The 26,370-nt window shown below is 35.7% G+C and overlaps 1 protein-coding gene across 2 annotated transcripts in view; it reads left to right on the forward strand.

Annotated features, from left to right (window-relative positions):
* The window catches only part of LOC126693796 (cytochrome P450 81E8-like), a 124,576-nt gene that overhangs the window by 23,713 nt on the left and 74,493 nt on the right, over window positions 1-26,370 (forward strand). The gene's annotated exons all lie outside the window — the stretch shown is intronic.

The following is a 26,370-nucleotide window of genomic DNA, read 5'->3' on the forward strand; positions in this document are numbered from 1 at the left end:
ATTTTTTAGACCTCAACAACATCTTACTGTATATCTTTAAATGTTTCCATGCATATGTACGGAGTTATAAGCTAATTTGATTATTTTCCAAGGTCTCTCTCTCTCTCTCTCTCTCTACGAAATACTCCAAGCTTTCACTCTCTCTACAAAAATCTACAAGATCAAATGGAAGTCTCTTAAGCTCTCTCTTTCTCTCTACGGGCTGACTGAAGGTGAGCTCTCTCTCTCTCTCTCTCTCTAAATCTTGGCCGAAAACCCGACTCTCTCTCTCTCTAAACCTATGGTCGAAAACCCAACCCCCTCTCTCTCTCTCTCTAAACCCATGGACGAAAACCCAAACTTTCTATCTCTAAATCCATGGCCAAAACCAACAGTGGCTTTCTCTCTAAACCCATGGGCTAACTAAATTGGCGGCTTCGAATCTGGGGTTAAAGGTGGTGTGGGTTGTCGAATTTAAGTTTGTGTGGTCAAGCCCCCACCTCTTCATCACCGCAATAAACTCCTTCGTCTTTGGGTTTTGGTTTTAGTTTCATCAGGGTTTGGATTTTCAGTTTCATGTGGGTTTTTTGGTATTGGGAAATTGCAAGAATCAGTTGGGTTTGAAGAGATTTAGATCTTATGGTCTTTGTTTTTTTGGAATTATTTTGGGTTTGAAATTTATGGTTTGTTTTCTGGGTTTGATATTTGTGGAGGGTTTGATTTTTCATTTTTCTGGGTTCATGTGATGTTCTGGGTTTGCTGGAGATTGATTGTTGGGTTTGGGTTTGTGTTCTTTGTGTTTTGAATCTTTGAAAATCTTTGTATTTTGTAGATTAGTGCCCTTAGATTTTACGTGTTCCATGTTGGGTCTATTCTTTATTTTTTTAATGTCCTCAGCAACCAAACATATTATTTGAGGAAGAACATGTTCTTTATTTATTTTTTATTTTCTTAGAATGGATAAATTAATTTTTTAAGAATCAAAGGTATATGTGGATGCTTATGAATCTTTTTTTAATTATTACTTTATGTTAACATGAAATTTTTTAATGCTAAATAATTTTTTTAATATTATTTTATTGGCTACGTTAGCATTCTGTTTGCTATGTAGAATATTTCCGTTAAGTAAGTAACGATAAAGATTAAAATGGAACACTTTTTTCATTTAAAGACTAAAAACGATAAAATAAAAAAATAAGGACCAAAATGATAATAGAATAAAAATATATGGATGAAAATAATATTTTCACCTTTTTAATATTTCCCCATAACAAATAGTTGCGAACAATATAAATTTTCTCTCTTCCTCTGCTGGTACTTGCAAGTTAGTTACTACTGATTTTTTTTATTATTTTTTTTATTTTTACTGTAGAAGTTAGTTTCTACTAATTACCCAAGGTGAAAGGGACATTCTATAAAAAGATGAACTAAAATTTCCACCTCTTTTGGAACCCATGTTGAGTTGGGATTATCTGCAGCCACGCTATCTTCCAAAGAAGTAGTTTAATTCTTTGCTTTCAATTAATTGGGCCACATAAAATATATTCGACAATAGTCTGTGTACATGGTCCCCACACCAACAACTTTTCTTATAAAACATCATTTCATTAAAAAAAAAAAGAAAAAAGAAAAAAAAAAAAGGACAAACATACCAAAATCATTTACTGATTCTTACGAAAAAATACTTTGTTTATTGCTTAGTTTTGAATGAATTTCTCTTTCTACCAAAAAAAGAAGAAGCATCATTTACAAAAGCATCCTAATATGAGGTCTTAAGTAGTATCTTTTATATTTAAATATCAATTAATTCAATCGACTTTATACTAATCAATGTTGAAAAGGCTTATCTCTTATACAGGTATAATGTTAGAGATATAAATTTTTTTACAAACTGTTAATGTAGTAGGTGATTATTGGTAAATAAAAAAGTGATGTTAATGGTGAGCCTAGATGAAAACTAATAAGAAGTTGGACACATCAACAGTTTGTAAAAATATTGTAAAATAATTTGTGATAGTAGCATTACTCCTCTTATATACTAAAAACTATACTAGAAACTCAAAATTATTAATTAATATTTAGAATAAGAGATGGGTTCAAGTTACACCAGGTGTAACTTCAAAGAGTTATACATTTTTTAAACCGTTGGATTTAAGTAGATCCAATGGTTAAAAAAAGACTCTCATTATTACAAATGTTCTTATTAAGATCTCATTAATTACTCTCATTAACCTATTTCTAAAGAAACTGAATGACTTCCAAAGAAAAAAAAAATTCACACTCACAGCCTCTGCTTCCTTCACGTCGTTCACCTCTGCTTCCTTTTCTTTGTTCACATTGAACCTCCACCACCGCCACACAGATCGCTAGAGTAGAACGATTTCGAAGAAGAAAGAGTTCTCGCCATGCCCACTGCTTCCTCAAACCTCTACTTACTCCTCTGGGGTTGTGCCATCCTTTGCTTGCCCGAACCTCCACCACACCACATACCGAATCACACCGCCACACAGGTCGCCGGAGTTGTGCGTGGAGCTTGTAAACATATCGGAGCTGCCATGAGCTATGATCCAACTGTTTGTTTTTCATGATTTGCCATTGTTAGGTTCTAAAGACTTAGGTATTTATGTATTTAGAACTCTAATGTGTATTGTTGGCAAACCATGATCAAAATAATATGTTTAGAAGTGTTTTAGTCTTGCTTAAAGTTGTACATTTTATATAAAGTTGGAATCGAGTTAATGCAGAAAGTATTGTGCATTTCGACCTAGCTCGATCGATCGAAGCTTAGGCTCGATCGATCGAATCTCGGGCAGAATGTTTTTTTTCTGCAGATTTCCAACTCAGCCCTAGTTGTTTAAAACGTTTATGGTTTTCTAATTTGTCCTAAGTATAAAAGGCAAACCCTAGCCACGTTTTCGTGTTGCTCATATTGCTGTTTGTGTAAGTCTTTTGTGAGATCTAGAAGAGCTTTCCTTTACACAAACTTAGGGTTTTCAAGGAGGAGATATTATCTACACCTTGATGATCAACTCAGTTGCTACCATTGAAGCTTAAAGAATACACAAGCGGGTGTGCTTGTATCTGGTGGTGAATCCAAGAAAGAAGGAGTCCGTAGATTCGGAGCTTGCACGTGATCGTGTCAGTAAGTTCTACTGGTTGGTAGCAATAAGAAGTCGAGCGTGGGGGCTTGTAAGTCTTATTGTATGAATTTCGATTCTTTCAAGATAGTGGATTCAAGTTTACCTTGAGGATAGCTAGGTCAAATCCTTCCCAGGTTTTTACCGATTTGATTTCCTGGGTGATCATATCTTGTGTTATTTATTTTTCCACTGTTTTGTATGATATGATCATTGTGATTGTGATAACCTAGATTTGTTAAATTGGACTAAGTAACAACTTGGCTAATTACCTAGGTTAATCCAATTGTGTTTTTAAGGGGTCTAAAAACTATCAAGTGGTATTAGAGCGGGTTGCTTTCTTGTTGTTGATCTTTTGATCACTGAGCTAATCCTTGACCCCTGTTGTTATGGATTCTTGGAAATTCTTTTTGCTTATTCATCAACTTGCTTACTTTGTGTATTTGTCACTTGTTGATTTTGTTAAATCTTTCCTTGGACGTCTTGGTCTTATCATATGTGATAATAATTATTTGTGTTATACTACCTTAACCGCCTTAAAGGCACGTGATTCTTGTCTTTGGTATTTGGATAGTGGTTGTTCCAGGCATATGACAGGAAACAAAGGATTATTCAAGATCTTCTTTGAAAGAAAGATTGGGAGAATCACTTTTGGAGATGGAAGCAAATTTGTAATCAGAGGCATTGGAACTGTGGACATCCCAGGGTTACCAGTCTTTGAAGATGTTTGGTATGTTAATGGACTGAAGGCAAATTTACTCAGCATCAGTCAAATTTGCGACAATGGACTGAATGTTCTCTTCACTAAGTATGAATGTGAGATATTTGATGGAGGAGGTGACTGTATGTGTGTTGGTGTAAGGACAGTGGACAACTGTTATGGATTGACACCAAGCATAAGTAACAAGTGTTTTAGTGCAAAGATTGATCAAGTTGATTTGTGGCATCAACGGTTGGGGCATGCAAGTCCTAAGCAATTAGAAAAGATTTCCAAATGTGATGCTGTTGTTGGTTTACCGAAGTTTGAGAAGATAGATAAGTGCATATGTGGACCATGTTAGATAGGTGAACAGATAAAATCTAAACATCCGTCTGTAGCTAGTGTTCAAACTTCAAGACCTCTGGAGTTACTGCACATTGATCTTATGGGTCCTGCTCGAGTTTAGAGTTTAAGAGGAAAGAAATATATTCTAGTGGTTGTGGATGACTTTACCAGATATACTTGGGTTGTGCTTTTGAAAGATAAAGCTAAGGCTCTTGAGAAGATGATACATCTGTGTAAGAAATTGCAGGTTGAAAAAGATACTGTGATAGCCAGGATCAGAAGTGACCAAGGAAGAGAATTTGAGAATACCAAGTTGGCTACATTCTGCAATGAACAAGGCACACATCAAGAGTTTTCTTCACCCAAGACACCACAACAAAATGGAATAGTTGAACGGAAAAATAGGGTCGTTCAGGAGATGGCACGTGTCATGCTACACAATAAAAAATTACCAAAATCCTTCTGGGGAGAAGCAGTTAACACTGCTTGTCATACATTCAACCGGGTGTATTTCAGACTTGATTCCAAGAAGACTCCTTATGAACTCTGGAGAGGAAAGAAGCCGGTTGTTAAGTATTTCAGGATATTTGGTAGTGATTGTTACATTCTACGTGATAGAGAGAACCTAGAAAAATTTGATGCAAAGAGTGACAAAGGATATTTTCTAGGGTACTCCTCTACTAGTAGAGCATATAGAGTGTATAATCTGAGAACCAAAACTGTCATGGAAACGTCAAATGTTTTGATCAATGACGAAGTATGTCCAGAAGCACATTCAGAAAGTACTACTCCGGTTTAAGATAAGCCTATGGAGGTTAATGACTCACTTCCTGTTGATTATGTTGGGAAACATAGTGATGAGGAGTTCCATCAATTGAAGATAGTAATGACTCATTTCCGTGCCATCAAGTCCTGAACCATTCACTCCAGTTCATGAGACTCAACAGGCTCAACATGAGTTTAGTCCTTCATCAGAACAGAAAGGTACATCCACATCTCTAGTTAAAGGTCCTTCCTCTAGAGTAAGGCTTAATCATCCCTCCTCAAATATATTGGGAAGTTTGAATGATAACATGAGATTAAGGTAAAAAGCCTTAAGTGTAATTACACACTTATGCTATCTATCCTAATTTGAACCGAAAAAGGTAGATAAGGCACTTCAAGATGCTGATTGGGTAAACTCTATGCATGAAGAACTTCATCAATTTGTTTGGAATGATGTGTGGGAATTATTCTTAGACCAAAGGGTGTAAATGTAATTGGAACTAAATGGATCTTTAAGAACAAGTCAGATAAACATGGCACTATTATCAGAAATAAATCAAGACTTGTTGCTCAAGGCTACACACAAGTGGAAGGGATTGACTTTGATGAGACCTTTGTACCAGTAGCAAGATTGGAATCCATTAGGATACTGTTGGCTATAGCTAGTCATCTGAACTTCAAGCTATATCAAATAGATGTCAAAAGTGCTTTCTTGAATGGAATGCTGCAAGAAGAAGTATATGTTGAACAACCAAAATGTTTTGTTGACCCTCACAGACCGGATGATGTGTATAAATTGAAGAGAGCTCTGTATGGTTTGAAACAAGTTCCACGGGCTTGGTATGATAGATTGATTGCATATCTCACTGAGCATGGATAAGAACAGTTTTGTTGTAGCTCAAATTTATGTTGATGATATTGTTTTTGGTACTACTAATGACTCTTTTGCTCATACTTTTGCAGATGAAATGAAGGCGATGTTTGAAATGAGTATGGTTGGTGAACTAACTTATTTCTTAGGATTACAGGTGAAGCAAACGAACTCAGGGATCTACATCAACCAAGCAAAATATGCAAGGAATCTAGTCAAGAGATTTGGACTGGACAATGCTGCACATGCCAGAACACCAATGGCCGCCAATGCAAAATTAACAAATGATCCGTCAGGTGAGTTTGGTGATGTTACATTATACAGAAGTATGATTGGATGCCTTTTATATTTGACTGCTAGTCCACCTGATATTACCTTTAGTGTTGGTGTTTGTTCTAGATTTCAATCTAATCCTAAAGTTTCACACTTAAATGCTGTCAAAAGAAGAATTAAATATGTTGGTGGAACTTGAGATTACGGATTATTTTATAGTAAAGAGTCTAATCTTTCTCTTGCTAGTTTCTATGATTCTGATTGAGCTGGTAATGCTGATGATAGAAAAAGCACCACTGGTGGGTGTTTTTATGTTGGAGCTAATCTCGTTGCCTGAATGAGTAAAAAGCAAAATTATGTGTCCTTCTCTACTGCCGAGACAGAATTTATTGCTGCTGGAAGTTGTTGCTCACAACTTCTTTGGATGAAAAAGGTTTTAACTGATTATGGGATATCCCAAGATACCATGGTTGTTTACTGTGATAACTCTAGTGCTATTGACATATCTAAGAACCCTGTTCAACATTCTAAGACTAAGCACATAGAGATTAGGTATCACTTCATTAGAGATCTTGTTGAAAGAAAGATTATGTGTCTTAAGTATATTCCTACTGAACGCCAGAATGCCGACATTTTCACCAAACCTCTTGATAGAAGTAAGTTTGAGACATTTTGTCAAGTAATTGGTGTGATTCTGTGTCCCTGATCTGTCTTGGCCTTCTTGGTCTTCGTGCTACTTTGCTCTACCCTTTGTGACCATTGTTTTTTGGTTTTGTTTTTGTTGTTTGTTTTTTAGGATTTGCATTGCATAACATTCATGCATTTCATTCTAGGTGTTTTTTTTTTTTTAAAATAAAAAAAAAAGAAAAAAGAAAAAGGAAGCAAATTGTGTTTTGTACTATTCTTCTTAGTTTTTGAGAACAAGGTTGGTCAATTTATTTTCACATAACATGTCTTTTGTACCTTGTTTAGCTTTGATGAGCTTACTTAATGCACTTTACTAGTTGAAACTTTGTAGTGCATGTTGTGTGGGAAAGATGTTTATGGTTTTTGATTACTCTGTCTTGATCTTGAAGTCATATGTTTTTGACTGTCGGATTTGAACTTTTAGAGAAAGGCATAAATAACCATCTCACCACTGTTCACTAGCCAATCATGAACACCTTAGTGCATATCATAAGATTTTGTGCTCGAAAAAGTGTAGCACATGCACAAAAAGAACATAAGGTGAAGCCTCGGTTTAAATTGCTTAGTACTTAAAATTGGTGTGTACTATTAGGCTTGATGCCAAAATCACATGACTTAAAATTGGTGTGTATATTATGAGGCATAAATTCAAGAAACTTACATGATTGCAAGCTTATGATTTAGGAGATGTGGGAGTTATATGATGTAACTCTTTAGGTGATAGTCTCTTTTAAATTCTTTGTGATGAATTTTGTAGACTTTATGATTGATTGCTATTCACATATCACCTCACATGTATCTCAAGTTTTTGCTAGTTGCACACACTACACAAGTTACTCATTGCTAAACATTGTACATGTTCTTGTGTGTGTTTATGGTCTAACCAACCAAGTTTTGCAAATACCTTGAATTTTGTGCAAAATTAACTTGCTGTTTGAAAATTTATGGAGAATGTAAGAAATTTTAATTTTGGGAATTTTGGGCTTAAATTCTTGTTTTTGAAAATCACATCATCACATACTCATGCATTTTGTTCTTCAATTTCAATGCTTTGAGTTGTTTCAAAATGTTTTTTTTCAAAAACTGTGTTTTTCCTCAAAATTAGTAAGCCTCTGCCAGTTTCGATTGATCCATTCTATTTTTCGATCAATCGAAATTTTTTAAAAATGTTTTAGTGAGCCTCTGTCTATTTCGATCGATCGAAACTGATTTTCGATCAATCGAAATTTTTTAAAAATTGTTTTTAATGAGTCTCTGTTTGTTTCGATCGATCGAAGCTGTTTTTCGATCAATCGAAACTCGTGAATCAGGTTTTTTAAAAACTCAGATTTGACTTGTTCAAACTACTTTTTCAAAACTTTTTCAAACTTCTCTCTCTCTCTCTCCGACTTGGCAAGGCTCCACTGAATTTTTTTGTTGTTTTCGGCCAATCTTTTTGCAAGGTTTTTCTCTCCCAAGGCCGGTAAGACCTTTATACCCTTTCTTTTGCATTTATTTTCATGTTTTCATGCATAAACTCATGCATTTTTGTGGGATTTTAGGAACTTTTCAAAATTGGGATTTTTGTTGAATCAATCCTCCTTTTCTGAAATTGATCATTGGGTTTTGTTCCTATATTGTTATATTCATGATATATGTTCGTTAATTTGATCAATTTGGGGCTTTGTGTAAAATTGAAAATTCTAGGGCTTGTAATTAACCCGAATTGGGGATTTTGTTCAAATTTGGCTAAATTGATGAAATTGGCTTGTTGAATTGATGTAATTGGTCATTATTTTCTGAAATCTACTTGTATGCTAATCAATTAGTCAATATCTTTTAAATTGATCAAGTGGTTTTTCAAAATTTGGGGATTTTTGTATTAGAAACTCTATGCTCAAGCCAATTTTGTGAATTTAAACTTATTTGAACTTACTTGCACTACATTAGGACATGCATCATACCATTTTAACTCTTCATGCATCATATAGTTTTTGTTCTATATTTTTCTTGTGCTAACTTATAGTCTGTCCTTTGAGTTTTTTTTTTTTTTTTTTTTTTTTTTTTTTTTTTTTTTTTTTTTTGTTCCTTTGCTTTGTGTTTTGGTCCTTATCCTGGCACCATGCCTAGAAAAACTAGAGCCCACAGGACCCTTTCCACTTCCTCTGAGTCTCCCTCTAGGAGTGAGGTGTTTAGGAATGATAAAAGCAGAGAGGCCTTTAAGACTTTGAACTGTAAGCGTAAGATTTGGGCTGAGCGTGCTGTGATTTTAGATGAGATTGATTCGGCTATTAGGGCTAAATTTGAGTCTAGAGGTTGGTTGCCTCTCTTAGAGATAGATCATCCACCCACGACCGCCCTGATTAGAGAGTTCTTCTCGAATCTCTCTTGCCATGTCTATGATTCCAACACCCTTGTTAGGAGTTGGATATGAGGTGTTGAGTTCACCATTACCCCTCGGGTAGTGGCTGAGGCTCTTGGGGTTCCGGTTGTTCGAGAGCCTGACTACCCCTATAATGAGTCTCCTCCCTTAGATGTTGTCATGTCATACATCATTGGGTCATCTATCCAGTGGGGTTCTGATCCTCGGATCACGTTCGTTGAGCCTACCGAGATTGCCTATCTTTTCTTTCGGATAGCGTGTCATTCGTTGTGGCCTATTTCTCATCTCCACACCATCCCTCTAGAGTGATGTGTGTTTTTGTATGCATTCGTTTCTGGTGCGTCTATCAGTTTTCCACATCTGTTCCTTCGTTCTTTGAATGAGGTTCATAGGAGTTCTGCCATAGGGCATGCGCTTATTCATCCTATTTTCATTCATAGGATTCTGCTGTTTTTGGGTCTAGATTGTTTCCCTTCTGGTGAGTCTGTTCATGTTGTTGCTCCCATAGGTGCCACCTTTCTTAGACAGAGGGCTGCTCACTTGAGAGTTGCTCCTTCGCGTCCTAGAGGTGTGTCATCTGATACTGTTCCCCCTCCTCCCTCTTCTACAGGTGCTGATGCTGCTGAGACGTTTGGTGGTGGTGTTGCTGATGCTGATATTCCTCCACCGACTACTTCGGATGATTCAGACATTCGACGTACGTTGGATCATGTCTTGACCGTTTAGGCGGCTCATGGATAGATTTTGGTGGACGTGCTCGATGAGATCCATGCTTTGTGTGCGGAGTTGGCACAGTTTAGACGTTCTTCCACACCACCTCCCTTTTGATGATGGATTTTGTTTGCCCTTTGGCATTCCGTCACAAAAAGGGGGAGTACATTGTAGAGTTTTTGTTTTCAGGGGGAGAGTGTTTTGTTGGTTGGAACTTGTGGAGTTTAGATTGTATCTAGGTGCTTCACATTGTATTTTATCTTTTTAGCTCTTGCCATGTTTTTGATGAGATATTCATGTTAGGGGGAGTGTTATTTTTTATTACCTTATATGTTTCTTGTTTTCAACTGTTTATTGATTTATATTTATGAGTTTTTCATTGTTATATGTCTTTATTATGTGTTGTTTGAAATCAAGAATTTACTTTATTTACTTGTATTTTTTCCACATATGCGGTTATGCATTTTGTTTAGTGTTTCAGGAAATATACAGGTTGATTCAATTGAGCTGCTTTCTACACTTGCAACTGATGGATAGTAGTTAGGATTGAATTTGTTTTATGAGCATTATTTGTGTAAAGGGCTTTTATTTTGTAAACTTTGAGCTTCTAGTTGTGTTTTGTCACAGACTGCCAAAGGGGGAGTTTGTTTGGTTCTAAAGACTTAGGTATTTATGTATTTAGAACTCTAATGTGTATTGTTGGCAAACCATGATCAAAACAATGTGTTTAGAAGTGTTTTAGTCTTGCTCAAAGTTGTACATTTTATGTAAAGTTGGAATCGAGCTAATGCAGAAAGTATTGTGCATTTCGACCTGGCTCGATCGATCGAATCTCGGGCAGAATGTTTTTTTCTGCAGATTTCCAACTCAGCCGTAGTTGTTTAAAACGTTTAGGGTTTTCTAATTTGTCATAAGTATAAAAGACAAACCCTAGCCACGTTTTAGTGTTGCTCATATTGCTATTTGTGTAAATCTCTTGTGAGATTTAGAGAAGCTTTCCTTTACACAAACTTAGGGTTTTCAAGGAGGAGATATTATCTACACCTTGATGACCAACTCGGTTGCTACCATTGAAGCTTAAAGAAAACACAAGTGGGTGTGTTTGTATTTGGTGGTGAATCCAAGAAAGAAGGAGTCTGTGGATTCGGAGCTTGCACGTGGTCGTGTCAGTAAGTTCTACTGGTTGGTAGCAATAAGAAGTTGAGTGTGGGGGCTTGTAAGTCTTATTGTATGAACTTCGATTCTTTCAAGATAGTGGATTCAAGTTTACCTTGAGGATAGCTAGGTCAAATCCTCCCTAGGTTTTTACCGGTTTGGTTTCCTGGGTGATCATATCTTGTGTTATTTATTTTTCTGCTGCTTTGCATGATATGATCTTTGTGATTGTGATAACCTAGATTTGTTAAATTGGACTAAGTAACAACTTGGCTAATTACCTAGATTGATCCATGTGTTTTTAAGGGGTCTAAAAACTATCAGCCATTTTTCCCAATTTGGATTTCGAATTATTTTATTGGGTTTTTTTGGGTTTATGGGTTTTGATTAGATTCCTAAGTGTTAGGGTTAAATGAATCTTATTGTTTTTTGAAACTTACTTTTTTTATGCAAATTATTATATCTTGATGGTTTTTGAGTAGATTCCTAAGTATTAAGATTGGTTTTTGCTTATTTTTTGTTTTTTTTTTGTTTTTTTTTCCTATATATGTTACTTTTGTATGCTTTTGAAATTGAAAAAATTAGTGATTTTTCACAAAGCTCAATGATAAAAATTAAAGCTAGATGTGAAAAACTAGAAGCCTAGAAGAGGTCTTTCTTCCTTTTTCCATGGTCAAAAAATGTATTGTTTAAATTTCAAGTTCACTATAGCATGTAAAGATTGTATACTCTTTATGATCTGTATAATTTTTTTCTATGATAAAAGTATTCTATTTTGACATGTATTTGCAAAATTCTGTCCAGTATCAAACAAGAGCTTGTACAAATGATATTGAAATTCTTAAAACTTAAGATATTATTGCCATCTCTAGAGATTATGATGAGCAACATGGTGTAATAATCTTTGGTTGGCTAAGTCAGCTTATAGTTCATAACATTGTCATAGTAGTAAGGATTAAGATGTCATGAGGGATACATGCATTAGAAGTGAACAATGGTAAAATGATTATTACTCTTCTTAATTATGTGAATACTGCATCAATCCATTGCTGTGCAATAGCCTAAGGAGTAGGGACACTCCCTCCACCACTTAATACACTTCCTAGAGCAATGCCAATTTTTTCAATTTATTAAAATCTCAAAAACACAATTCCTGAAATTATTGCTCAAACAATTCAGGCAATGTAATAATAGAAGTCATTTAATCACCAATAAAGAATCCATTCATGATTTCAGCAGAGGCATTGGCACATTCAATTTGGTACAAAAGTTATCTAACTTCCTAGGATACCTCCATATGAACTTGTTAATTAAGCAAATTGCAGGGGATGGAATGATTTTTAACATGAATATATCGAGTGATTTAATGATATGAGCTTTTTCTTTTTGGCATACCTTTAGGTGTTTATAGGAATAAGGAAACCATTTTTTTGTACTGACATGAAGGGTACTTTGATACTTAATACCATGCCTGAATGACAGTTATAAGTTGCATTCCAAATTTTTAAGCACTTAATTGATTTTTTTTTTTTCTACTTATTATTCGTATACTCACCTTATTGGTAGTTGGGTAAAAGAGATTCATGGATCACAATAAATTCATGGATCAAAGGCATTGTCTCTAATCTTCACACTTAGACACTAATTGTCTTATTATACTACTTCCATCACTTTTAAATAAGTATTGAAATGGTAGAATAACTTTTTAAGAATAATTCAGCCCTTTGCTATGTCTGTTTTTAATGATGAATTCCTTGCTCTTGTTGTAGGGATGGACAACTTTGCCTTCACAATCGCCCTTTACTATCGGGGGAAAGATTAGGAATAATCCATACAAATATGATGGAGCGGAGGGGAGGTTAAAGATATATAAAGATAATAATTTTGATGAAATGTCACTTGTTGAGATATGGCTGTTGCAAGTGAGACATCCAGAAGAATTACAAAGTTCTATAAGATAACTGTGCAGAAGTGAAGGAACTTGTGGAGATAACTGTGTATTTGAAGTGGATTGAATGCTTAGATATTTTTTGTTATTGTTTGAAACAGTTCAAGGAAATTTAAACATGTTGAAAGGTGGAATATAATATGATGTTTATTGGAACCTTTATGTAGTTGGCTAGTATCTTGTTCACCATGATTTCTTGGTCTTGAAAACTTGTCTGGTAACCTTCGGCTAGATATTTACTACTCAATAATGCTTATATAATTTTATCAGTGGGAATGTAATTAACATGAAATGTGAACTGGTGTCCATCAGATATGTAGTGGCTTCATCAAAACCTTCTAAAAGCTGATGTTACAATATGTATACATGACTTTCAGAGTGACTATGAGTCCATATACATGACTTTTAGTGAGATTTTTATTTGTTTCCATATTTTTTGTGTTGGTTACTAACTTTTAACAATCATGATGGCCTCTCTATTGAATTAAGTTTCAATAATTTTCTCATTCCGTGAACTGCTAATGCCAAATGCCATACGAATTGATGGTACATGTATGCCTTTGATAACAAATTGAAGCTGGAGTTAATTCAAGATGCTGAGAAATGTCTAATAAGCTTGAACTCTGGTGGCAAGAATGTAGTCAAAACAGCCATTGAAGTTACTCCATATAAAGAACATGGAGAAAATGGGCAAATGCCCTTTTCTCCCAAACTAAGCAACATTTTGCCCCATTTTCTAAACTAATTAGGAAAATGCTCATCTTTTGTAACTCGATTTGAGATAAATCAAGTTTAAAAATAAAAATAAAAAATTCTGGAGCCCTATAGCGGCGTTTTTAAGGACCTATAGTGATGTTTTGTAACTCGACCTCCATGAAATCAAGTTATAGGCATTTTTTTTTTACCTATAACTTGATTTCATAGAGGTTGAGTTACAAAACGCCATTATAGGTCTTGAAAACGTCACTATAAGCTCCTTAAAAACGCCGCTATAGAGCCTAACTCGATTTATCACAAATCGAGTTTCAAAAGAGGGTTATTTCCCTAATTAGTTTGGGAAAGGGGGCAAAGAGCTGCTATTTTTGCCCGAAAAGGGCATTTGGCAATTTTTTCCTAAAGAACATTATATAATTTGTGTTTCAGTTTGTCACCTCACACTTTTCCATCAACAATAAGAATCTTTTTACATAGTATAACAAAACTATTTTGCTATTGCTTTATTTATTGAACTTTGGAGTTAGAGAAGAACCAAAACGATCCTTGAAAAAAAAAAATCAAGTAAACAGTACATAATTGCTTTTGACATGGACCAAATAAATGTGCAAAAATTTATTTAGAAGACATTATAATTACAACTTCTTGCTTGTAAAATTCCTTGAAGAAGAACAAATTTAAAAATCCATCTCTTCAAGCCTTGTAATCTGCCCCAGAATAATCATTTTTCACCTTATTCTTTTATAGACATCTTCCTCCATAGCCAACATCTATAAACAATGCTTGGTTTATGTCTTCAGAACTTAACAATGCTTGGTTTATGCCGTCAGAACTTACAAATGTTTGTTGCTCTGCTCCCTAACACCATTATAAGGAAATACACATAAGAAATATTAAACTGTAAAGTCATGGAAGCATAATTATAAAAACTTGAAGACTCTCTCTAAATAAAACTCAGATTTTATTGAATGAAAGAGAGATTATAAGTTGTGAGTATAGATTACAAAGACTAACTATCTATATACAATCTAATCGAAGAAGATGAAGCAAAATAATTAGAATTCAATTTAAAAACTGAGTAATATATAGGTTTTAATGGATAGTAAAGTGCAGGACAAGAGATACAAGACATATTTTCTTGTGGAATTTCTCACCAAAGCAGATTACTGGCAGCTTTTTTCTCTATTGGTAAAAGAAAAAAAATAATTATGCCATATATCCCTATTTTCCAATCTCATAAACTAGTTTTTACATTTGAGTACAAAACCTGCAAACAAAGATTGTAAAAGAGGATAAACTTGAAACGGGAAAGGTATTCAAGATACTACCCAATGTAAAAAAAAAAAAAGAAAAAAAAAAAGAAAAAGAAAAAGAAAAAGAAAAGAAAAGCGAGAGAGGTTAAAATGATGCAAGGTTGTTCAATTTCAAGATAAGAACATTTGACTATTGCAATGTGATTTTGATGAATGTCCACCAACTTTTTACAAGCATTTTTTTTTTTTTCTCTTTTAAGCTACATCAATCACTGAAACATGCTGAATCTAAGGATCTGTGTGCAAATGTAGGATTACCGCAATTTAAGACTAAGTCTATCTAGTTGAAAATAAAATTGACAATGAATTGAAATCATCTTGATCATTGAAGATCTGTTCACACATATGTAACATGACCATGGAAAGAGGAAGAAAGACCTCTTCTAGGCTTCTAGTTTTTCACATCTAGCTTTAATTTTTATCATTGAGCTTTGTGAAAAATCACTAATTTTTTCAATTTCAAAAGCATACAAAAGTAACCTATATAGGAAAAAAAAAAAAAAAAAACACAAACGAAAATAACAAAAAATAAGCAAAAATTGATTTGAATACTTAGGAATCTACTCAAAAACCATCAAGATATAATAATTTGCATAAAAAAAGTAAGTTTCAAAAAACAATCTAAAAGTTCAAATAGTGTATAAAACATCCTTGAACGTTTAGACCCCCAATAACAAAAATACCAATTCAAGCTTTATGACAAACAATAAGTGTGCGGAAAATGAACACAAGCTATAAACAGAATTGGTAAACAATCTAAGCCAATTAAAATCACATCCACAGCAGAAAATAAAAGGCAAAGATGAAGGGAAGAGAGATGCAAACACAAGGACAACACAACGATGTGTTATCAAAGAGGAAACCGAAGCCATTGGCGTAAAACCTCTCCGCCACCCTCCAAGTGGTAAGTAATCCACTAGAAAATGTAGTTGGGATACATGAACAACAATAGACACTCCAAGCCTAATCTACCCAGTGTACCTAAGCCCTCCAAGCTTCTTGCTCCAACGAGGTTGTGCCGAACCTATTTCTTTTCTAACTTCCCGGATTCCGCTACTTGACCATAGCATCAACCAATGTGAAATAGGTTCCTTCCTAACTGCTTCTCAGAACACCAAACAACCCTCTCACAGTAATGGATATGGTGAGAAAAGATTTTGGTAAAAAACTTCTCAAGGATTTAACAATGGAGAGGAAGAGAGTAGAGAAATTTGAAGAGTCTCTTATACGAAGATTGTGGATGAATCAATCTTGTTTTACTCTAGGGTTTCTCTCTCAAAATTCTTTCTAGGAGCTCTTCTTCTTTCGTGGGTATAAGGGGTATTTATACTAGGGTGAGAATGGAATGTGAAGAGTCAGATTTTTCAAAACAGGGCTAGCTTGCGGCTTGGCCTTGCAGCTTGACTGAGTCGTGAGATCCAGCCGCGAGATAACTGAACGACCAGTTGTCCTATTTCGTCCTGTAGTGCTCCAGCTAGCATGACGCTTCAACTTTTGGCATGCCTGGCACGTGTGCAGCTTTTGGCGGCTTCCAGCCGCTAGTCACCAGCGAGATCCAGTCGCGAGTCTTTGTTTTTCTTGCACACTCTTGAGCATTTCTTCACACTATCTCACTCACTACCCTTACAAGAATCCAACCTAAATACAAGGTTACTAATTGTTGAAATACAAGCAAATTTGGCATGGAATAAAGCCAACAAGATGGTTGATTAAATTCAACCTTACAATCTTCCCATTTGGCTATTCCGTGACAAAACCCTAAAACAGACTCTAGACTTAACATGTGAGTTGGGGACAGTTGAACATAACTCACTCACAACTAACTCTAGAAACTGTGAAGCTCTTGAATCATATGAACATAAATCTCTTGAAATACAACAATACACTATGATCATTGTATGCAGAAAAGCATGAAATGCATATGAAACAGGCATGATGTGATCAAGCAAAGATGGAGTTAAGAAACAAACCATAGCTTGATCAAACAAGCAATCACTACAAGATAGTGACCACAATGCTCATTCACACTTGGAATGAACAGTTGGTCATACAAGTTAACAAGAACAATGCAAGTCACTTGTATGCCCAACACTCAACCAATGCATAGTACACTAAATATATGCATCTAGGAACAATCCTACAAGGGCATAAGATTGACAGTACTTAAAAATAAAATGCATGACATTTAGTTAGAAGTACTGATTTAACAAAGCATAAAGGTTGCATAAAGCATGGTATAGACCATAAAGCCTACAGATAATGAAAACAAACCCTAAAAACTTACAAAAGCAACATGGGTACAAACCACATTATATACTGAAAAACATCATCAATATATAAAAAGTAAACCATCCATGAGTTATGAGTTAGAACCAAACTTAAACCATAACCACAGTGTATCAAACCCATAATAACAACAATTATCCAAAACATAATACTATAACCATAAACATAAACAAAGTAAACAAGATAGACACTGTTTTTGACTGCTCCCCCTCAAAATAGTAGTCCCCCTCAAGAGCTACTTCTCAAAAACTTTTCCCCCTTTTTGACCGGAATGGCCAAAGGGTCACTGCCCATGATGTGTGGTGATGCTGTCAAATTTTGCTGAGAGAGCATCAAGCTGGTCCTGCATGGCTGCTATCTTCTCAGATTGCTTGGTCTGGACCTATCTGATTCCATTAAGTCTTTCCAGAATGACCTGAAATGCATTTAGAGGTATATCTAAAGAAGTTGATGCTCTAGTCCTCTTGCCACTCCTTCTGGGTGTTGAAGTTGATGCTTGACTTGCTGCCTCTGCCTCAATCTCCATTGGGACACCCTCTCCTTCATCATCTTCATCTTCTTCACCTGGAAGACGAACACTTATCCTCTTGAAAGTTTGCTTGTTAATTGCTGAAGGTGTAGACATGGGACTGATGTCTCGAGGGATTGCAACACCCTTCTTTCTGAAAATCCTCATGAGTAGGCTAGGGAAGATCAGTTTAGGCCTAGAAGTGGTTCTAGGCTCATCCACAATAGTATCAAATATGTGGGAGCTGATATCAATGAATGTCTTTTCCTTGAGGCTCCATCAAAAAAATTGCTCTAGCATTGTTGATTGTAGTCAACTTCTTTATAAGATACAGGTTAAACATCATGATAATAGTGAGACACCTCATGTCCACTGGAAAGGCTGTGGTATTTAGGCATTTCCTTTCTCTCTATCCACCAATCCTCTGTTGCACAGTTTTAATAGAAAGCATCCTATCCTTATAGTTAATGAAATCATGTTCTTCTAACCCCTCAAGACCTAGCACATCATCAATGTCATGTGCATCTAAGGTGAATTATGTTCCTCTAACCCAGCAACTCAACTCATCTTCCTTTATCACAGCATTGGAGTAAAAACTCCCTAATCAAGGGTTCAATCACTTAGCAGCTTTTCCCATCCTCTCCCCTCAAAACAATTAGGGATAAAGGTGTCTCTCAAATCCTTCAAATCCACATACCTTTCTTGTATGATTCCTGCCTTTAAGAAAAAATTCTTGTATCTCTCAAAATGGGAAACAGACCTAAACAGATTATGGTCCATTTTCATTCTCTTATCTGCTTTCTTGGCAAGTGTTTTCTTCTTTGGGGATGAAGGAGCCATCTGTAGACAAGCAGAAAAGGCCACAACAACAAAGTACAGTACATGTATAAAAAAAAATTAGTACTCTATTAGTGTCATAAAGAGATAAGAGTAGAGCAACAAGGCCAGAGATGGCTTAAAGTTAGGTAAAGAGGAAATGGCTCAAATCATAAATCAACAACTCAAATGAGTGTACCCATTGGTAGACACTCAAGACCAAACAACATTTTGGAGAAAAGTTCTAAAGGTGCATAGAATAACATCACACAAAGGGCAAACATATGTCAATGAGACATATCTTGATGAGAATGAGATGACACAAAATACTCAAGACAGAAGCACACACAAGATATACAAACACAGAATCAAATCAATATATCCCAACAAACAAAACTCAATCATTTTGAAACAACAAACCAAAGTAAGATCAAACAAAATGGGTATAAGTCAGTCAACAAACCCTAAGCTTAGAGTAAGACAAATGATAATGAACAAATCTAGCAACCTAAACAAGTTCATATAAACCAAGATCCTCAACACGCCATACGTGGACAAAGCTCAACACCGAATCACCAACCCAACACAAATTAGAAAATCAACTCATAGAATCAAGAGGGAAATGCTCAAATCAAGAAATACTGAGTGAGAAAGTGAGAACCCATACCTTTTTCTTGAAGATTTTGAGTTCAAATGAAGCAAAAATGGAGTTTGTAGAGAGTGACACGGAGTGTTTGGGTCAGTTTCAGTTGAAAGGGAAAGTGAATAGTCATAAAAAGTTCGAGGGAAAACTGAAAAAGGTTTTAAAAACTGCCCTTACTGTGCAAAACACGCGTTTTTCGCGACTGAGGTAAGTCACCAGGAAGTCGCCAACATCACCCGCCAAAACACTTTAATCCAAAAGTTTTGAAAAAATTTGCTAAATGTTTTTCGTGACTGGAAGTCTCACTCGCAAGGGAGTCACGAGCTGAGCCGCGAAAATCTCTGTGTACCCCTCGCGACTGGACCTTCCACTCGCGAACAAGTCGCCAAAACTGACCCGCGAGCTCGCGATTGAGGCATGTGACTTGTCTGACCCACGACTGAGTCGCCAAAATAGGGCAACACTGTTTTTGAAATTTTTAGTTTTTATGAGAACAAAATACTTTCTAAAAACAACTAAAACACTCAAAAATCTTTTTGTGTTTGAATCAACAAAGATTGAGCATGTGAAAACATATTTTATCAAGTACAATCACACAAATGAATATGGCATTCATTGAGCATAAACTTGTGTGCTGTGTGTGGATATCAACAATAAGATAGTCCTTAGTCTAATGTGAAACTTCAATGATCAATTCAACCAAGGCATACACAATTAGCACTAGATCATGTGACCCATCTCAATTATAGAAGTATGCATATATGACCTCCCACAAGATTTGATTACATAACTTGGAGCTTTACATTTAGCTCCACTTTCAATCATAACATTTGATCTTTTTGATCCTTTTGAAACAATCACATCTCATTGTGAGAATGATGTTTGATATTTCACCTTGATGAGATAGCCTTTGGCTTTTTGAAAAAAAAACTATACACTTTATTTTTGGTCGCTTTCCATTTTTCCTAGTCGAATACTAGTATGTGCGATAGATGTTTGTAGCTTAATATCTCTTTGCATTTGAAGATTTACATTTGGTGAGCTCTTTTTAGCAAAAAAATAAAGAGTGGGAAGATATATAGGCACAAGTCTATGCATGTCTCAAGATCAACATAACCATTCACTAATCATTCATGACAAGTTTGAAGATCTATTTACAACAGTCATATAGATTTCAAGATGTCTTCCATAGTAATAAGAGTGCAAAGGAACAAGTTACGCTCGTAAATGCACAAAGCCATTAGCACAAAGGTACAAGGCAAAACAAGTTTTGAGACAAAACTCAACAATGTCGATCAAATTTTTTGATTTTCTACTTTTTATGTGGTTTTTGGATTTTTGACACAAAAGAAGGAAAAGATTGATCAAAAGCAACATTAAAAAGAATTTTGAATGATAGAATGCAAAAACAAACAAACAAATTTCAACCCACACAATTAATAAGCAAACAACCAAATAAAGTCACAAAACATAGGAAGTATTGATGCATGGACATGTTGTAATGCTTATGCATGAGTACCCTTTTTCACCCACACGTCACTTGCGTTTGGGGTGATTTCCTTATAGGATTGGGTATGAGAGTTAGGGCTTTCAAACCTTTGTGTGAAGCTTTCCAAGTAGTTGGTGAAAGCATCAATCATCTTCATTACGTCCATCATTCCGGGATCACCACTTTGATCTCTTGATGGTTCACCAGCCCAATTTCTCCTGTCATTTCTAGGTCCTCGTGACCTTGGAGCAGTTGCACTATTCATTGCTCTCAGCTTTTGACAATTTGGTCGAGTATGCCCTTGAAGTCCGTAGTGATGACACACATAGTTCAATCTAGGACCTCTTTGTGGTCGTGGACGAGACTTGGCTCAGGATTCAGACCTGCCCACAGATTGATTACGGGGGTTGTTCAACATCCGTTGGTTCTCCACATTCCTCTTCTCCTCCATCTTGGGCTTCTCAGTAGTAGGGTCAACTTCAAATGGCTCTTTGGCCTTTATAAACTTCACTTCTTTGGTGATATTGCCAAATGAGCTACTCCCTCCAGTATATCCCAACCCGAATTTGTCTGAAAAATGCTTTTGACATGAAATAACATCATCTAGCTTCTTGGTGGAGACCCTCTCTATCTTGGCATTTACTTGCACAACCTCTTGCTAAAAAAATCTTACTTTTGTGTAGGCTTCGACAGCTCACCATTCAGTGTCTCTAGCTCACATTTGGCCTCCTTATAGCGAATTAGGAGACTTTTATAGTCCTCCTCTGCCTTCATTTTTCTCACAGCTGCCTTGGCCACCCTTGTGTACTCACCCAACTTCTCCAAGATTGAGTTATAATTCTTTTGAAAATTGGCTGTGCTTTCATCTTCTTCAGCATCTGATTCTTCAACAACTCCCAATGATTCTTCATCACTATGTTCTCCAAGTTCTCGTACAAGCAAATTCAACTCGTCTGAAGACTTAACATGGGCAATAATCATAAAAGCAGAATAATTTCCTTATTCATCATAGCTTTCCTTAGAATCTGAGTTGGATGAATCCGAGTCACCTTGCCTTTCAATTTCAAATAATTCGGACATTCTTTCGTAAAGTGTCCATGCCCGTTGCATTCAAAACAAGTGACACCTTGTGTAGATTGGGATTCTTTTCCATCTTTCTTTTTGAATTCCCTTTTCTCCCTTTCTGAACTTTGGAATGTCCCTTTATCACCAAATTTACCATTATTCTTGAATTTCAAGAAATTTTGAAAATTTTTCACAAGGTATACAACATCTTTGTCAACCACATCCTTATCCAATGAGTCATGGACTTCCAAATTTTCATTAATGTTCTTAAGAGCAAGAGATTTGCTCTTCCGTTGAATGGGCAGCGACATTTTATAAGTCTGAAGAGAACCAATTAGCTCTTGGGCTTTGATGTCATCAAGGTCCTTGCTTTCTTCAATTGCTGTCACTTTGGCACGAAAGCTTTCCGACAATGACCAAAGGATCTTCCTTATTATTTTAGAATCCTACGTTTTCTCCCCTAAATTGAATTTGCTGACAACCACCTCATTTAGCTTGCCATAGAAAGAGTCAAAGGACTCATCCTCACTCATTTTGAGCTCCTCAAACCGAGTGGTCAGCATCTACAGCTTGATGTCTTTCACTTTCTTCGTGCCTTCGTAGGTGGTCTCCAATATCTCTTATGCTTCTTTGGCAATGGTAATGTGAGAAATTCTATGAAACTCATCTAGAGACACACCACAGAAAATCGCATTAAGTGCTTTACTATTAGCATTAGACGCGGCGAGTGCTGCCTTATCCCATGTGAATTTGGCTTCCTCAAGCCTGGTCTAACCTATATCAACAGCATCTCAAATTGATTCATTAATGGAACATAAAAATGCTCTCATGCGGACCTTCCAAAAAGCATAATTACTACCATCAAAATATGGAGGTGCATTTAGGGATTGAGACCGGTCCATCTCAATATGGGGTCAAGGATCACACTATGGTAATGAAACCAACAAAAGTGTACCTGCTCTGATATCAATTGAAAGTTCAAATAGTGTATAAAACACCCTTGAACGTTTAGACCCCCAATAACAAAAATACCAATTCAAGCTTTATGACAAACAATAAGTGTGCGGAAAATGAACACAAGCAATAAACAAAATTGGTAAACAACCCAAGCCAATTAAAATCACATCCACAGCAGAAAATAAAAGGCAAAGATTAAGGGAAGAGAGATGTAAACACAAGGACAACACAACGATGCGCTATCGAAGAGGAAATCGAAGCCCTCGGCGCAAAACCTCTCCGTCGCCCTCCAAGCGGTAAGTAATCGACTAGAAAATGTAGTTGGGATACATGAACAACAATAGACCCTCCAAGCCTAATCTACCCAGTGTACCTAAGCCCTCCAAGCTTCTTGCTCCAATGAGGTTGCGCCGAATCTATTTCTTTTCTAGCTTCCCGGATTCCGCTACTTGACCATAGCATCAACCAATGTGAAATTGGTTCCTTTCTAACTACTTCCTAGAACACCAAACAGCTCTCTCACAATAATGGATACGGTGAGAAAAGGTTTTGGTAAAAGGCCTCTCAAGGATTTAACAATGGAGAGGAAGAGAGTAGAGGAATTTGAAGAGTCTCTTATGCGAAGATTGTGGATGAATCAATCTTGTTTTACTCTAGGGTTTCTCTCTCAAAATTCTCTCTAGAAGTTCTCTTTCTTTCGTGGTTATAAGGGGTATTTATATTAGGGTGAAAATGGAATGTGAAGAGTCAGGTTTTTCAAAACAGGGCTGGCTCGCGGCTTGGCCTCGCGGCTTAATTGAGTCGCGAGATCCAGCCGCGAGATAACTGAACGGCCAGTTGCCTATTTTGTCCTGTAGTGCTCCAGCTAGTATGACGCCCCAATTTCTGGCATGCCTGGCACATGTGCAGCTTCTGGCAACTTGCAGTCGCGAGTCACTAGCAAGACCCAGTCGCAAGTCTCTATTTTTCCTGCACATTCTTGAGTATTTCTTCACACTATCTCACTCACTACCCTTACAAGAATCCCACCTAAATACAGGGTTACTAATTGCTGAAATACAAGCAAATTTGGCACAGAATAAAGCCAACAAGATTGTTGATCAAATTCAACCTTACACAATCAGATTCATTTAACCCTAACACTTAGGTATCTAATCAAAACCCATAAACCCAAAAAAACCCATCAAAATAATTCAAAATTCAAATTGGGAAAAATGGTAAATCATGAAAAACAAACCGTTGGATCGTAGCTCACGACAGCTTTGATATGTTTACAAGCTCCACGCACAGCTCCAATGACCTATGTGGCGGTGTTATTTGGTGTGTGGTGTGGTGGAGGTTCGGGCAAGCAAAGGATGGCACAACCCCAGAGGTGTAAGCAAAGGTTTGAGGAAGTAGAGGGCATAGCGAGAACTCTTTCTTCTTCGAAATTGTTTTGCTCCAGTGATCTATATGGTGGTGGTGGAGGTTAGGTGTGAACGAAGCAGGGGTGAATGGCGTGAAGGAAGCAGAGGCTATGAGCATGAAATTTTTTGTTTTTGTTTTTGTTTTTCTTTGGAAGTCATTTTGTTTCTTTAGAAATAGGTTTAAAATGTAATAATTAAGGGTAATTAATGAGATTTTAATAAGAACATTTGTAATAATGAGGGTCTTTTTTTAACTGTTTGACCTACTTAAATCCAACGATTTAAAAAAGGTTTAACTTGAATAATATGTAATTATTGTAACATCACTTTTACATTGCCATACCACAAATACCATTTTTATTATATATCAACAATTTAACAATTATAATATCTCAATTCAATCAATATGGTAAAATAAGTGGTGAAGTTTTTTATTTTTTGTATTACATTTTTTTAATGGAAATTTTTTATATTACTAAACTTATTACCGAATATTCTAAAAGTACATTAAAAAAAATTACAATTTCAATACTAGTGGTGAATCTAGTGAAAATGACAAACACCTAATTACGATCTCTAATATAAGATAATTTTGATAAAAATTGAGATTTTATTTTACTTATTTACGTGGTACTAGAATTATTCAAGCTAATATATTAAAAAAGGAAATAAGAACTTGGTCAAAGAAGGGGTACGCTAATAAAATCCAGTCCACTAAGTATCAGCGGAAAGTGAGAGAGGATAAAAATATATAAATATATATATATAAAAATTTAGGACCAGTTAGGACATAGGAGTAAGGAGTAGTTAAGCATCATATCAAAAACAACAAATCAAACACGAAAGACATGTTGCTATACTTACCATGGATCTGGTCCAATATTTCGACATATTTCTGCAAATTCCCTTTCTTGCACAGTGCAATTATCATGGTTTGGATTGTTACCTCATTTGGATATGTTCTTTTTTGAATCATATGCTCATAAATATTCCAAACTAGAGGGACTTGATCAAATTTTTGAACAACATAAATCAAAGTATTGAAACTTATAAGGCTTGAAGAGAAGCCGCGTTCTTCCAAATAGCAACAAACTTCAAAAGCAATCTCAAACATTCTGAGTTTAGCGTAAGCTTGTACTAACAAATCAAATACAAATGGAGTTGAAACAATAATCTTGAAACTTCAAAGTGAAGAATCCACAACTGAAAAATCTCAAAGGACTCCCTGCATTTTTTTTCAAAACTGATTCAAGCAATGCTCGAGCATCCATAATATGAATTGTGATACAGTAAGACCAATTCCCATGTTCAAACTTTTTCCTTTGTGCTGACCAATGGAAAAAGGCCAGAGCCCGTTTTGCATTAGTTGGCTCCTTCAATTTTAGCAGTACCTTCTCAACAACCAAATCATTTATGAGAACATAATCAAAATTTTGAGTCAGAATGTACCAATTGCAACTCTTCCTGAATGGATTCAATTAAGAGTCTTTTTTTTTGTCGCACATTACCAATGAAATCAAGAAAGCATATAGCGTAGTACATTCTAACATTGTCAATCTTAGGATAGTCATCTTACCTTGGACAAACACCACTTAGATGCATAGCATCCTGCAAAAACTGACAGATAATCAAACCATCAAAGTTTGATTTTTGTTGGGATGAAAAAGCATGAAAGAAGAATTGGTTTTTTTTTTTTTTTTTTTTTTTTTTTTTTAATGAATAAGAAAACTTTTAATTAAAGGTCAATGTAACAAGAAGCAGAAAGTAGCTGAAAACATCCAAAAACAACAAAGCAAGAGCTACAACCTAGCAACAAATAACAAGGATCAAAAACTAATATAGGGATCCTCCACAAACAGTAAAGAGCCTATTAAAAATTTAATTAGAATTCACATTTTTTTCACTGGAAAAACCCTGTATATAAAATCAGCAATCACAGTTTGCACCAGCATCACAAATTAGTTGATTTTAAATTCTCCCAAGTAAAATTTCATTTAATCAAACACATTGAATTTTATTCAATATTATAGTTTCCCACAAAAAGGGACCTGCAGGTACTGAATGAGTACATATTTTTGTTTTAAATAACCCTTATGTGTGTCTATGTTGGTGTCATGCATGTGTATGTACACAAATATAAGCTCCATTCTGTTTAGTGGCCGATACAATAATTCATTCTTGTGAATACCATATTGGAAGTTGTTTTAGTTTGGTAAGGTTAACTAAGAGTATGTTTAGTA

This window comes from Quercus robur, chromosome 7, assembly GCF_932294415.1.
Source record: "Quercus robur chromosome 7, dhQueRobu3.1, whole genome shotgun sequence".
NCBI classification, from domain to species: Eukaryota; Viridiplantae; Streptophyta; class Magnoliopsida; order Fagales; family Fagaceae; genus Quercus; species Quercus robur.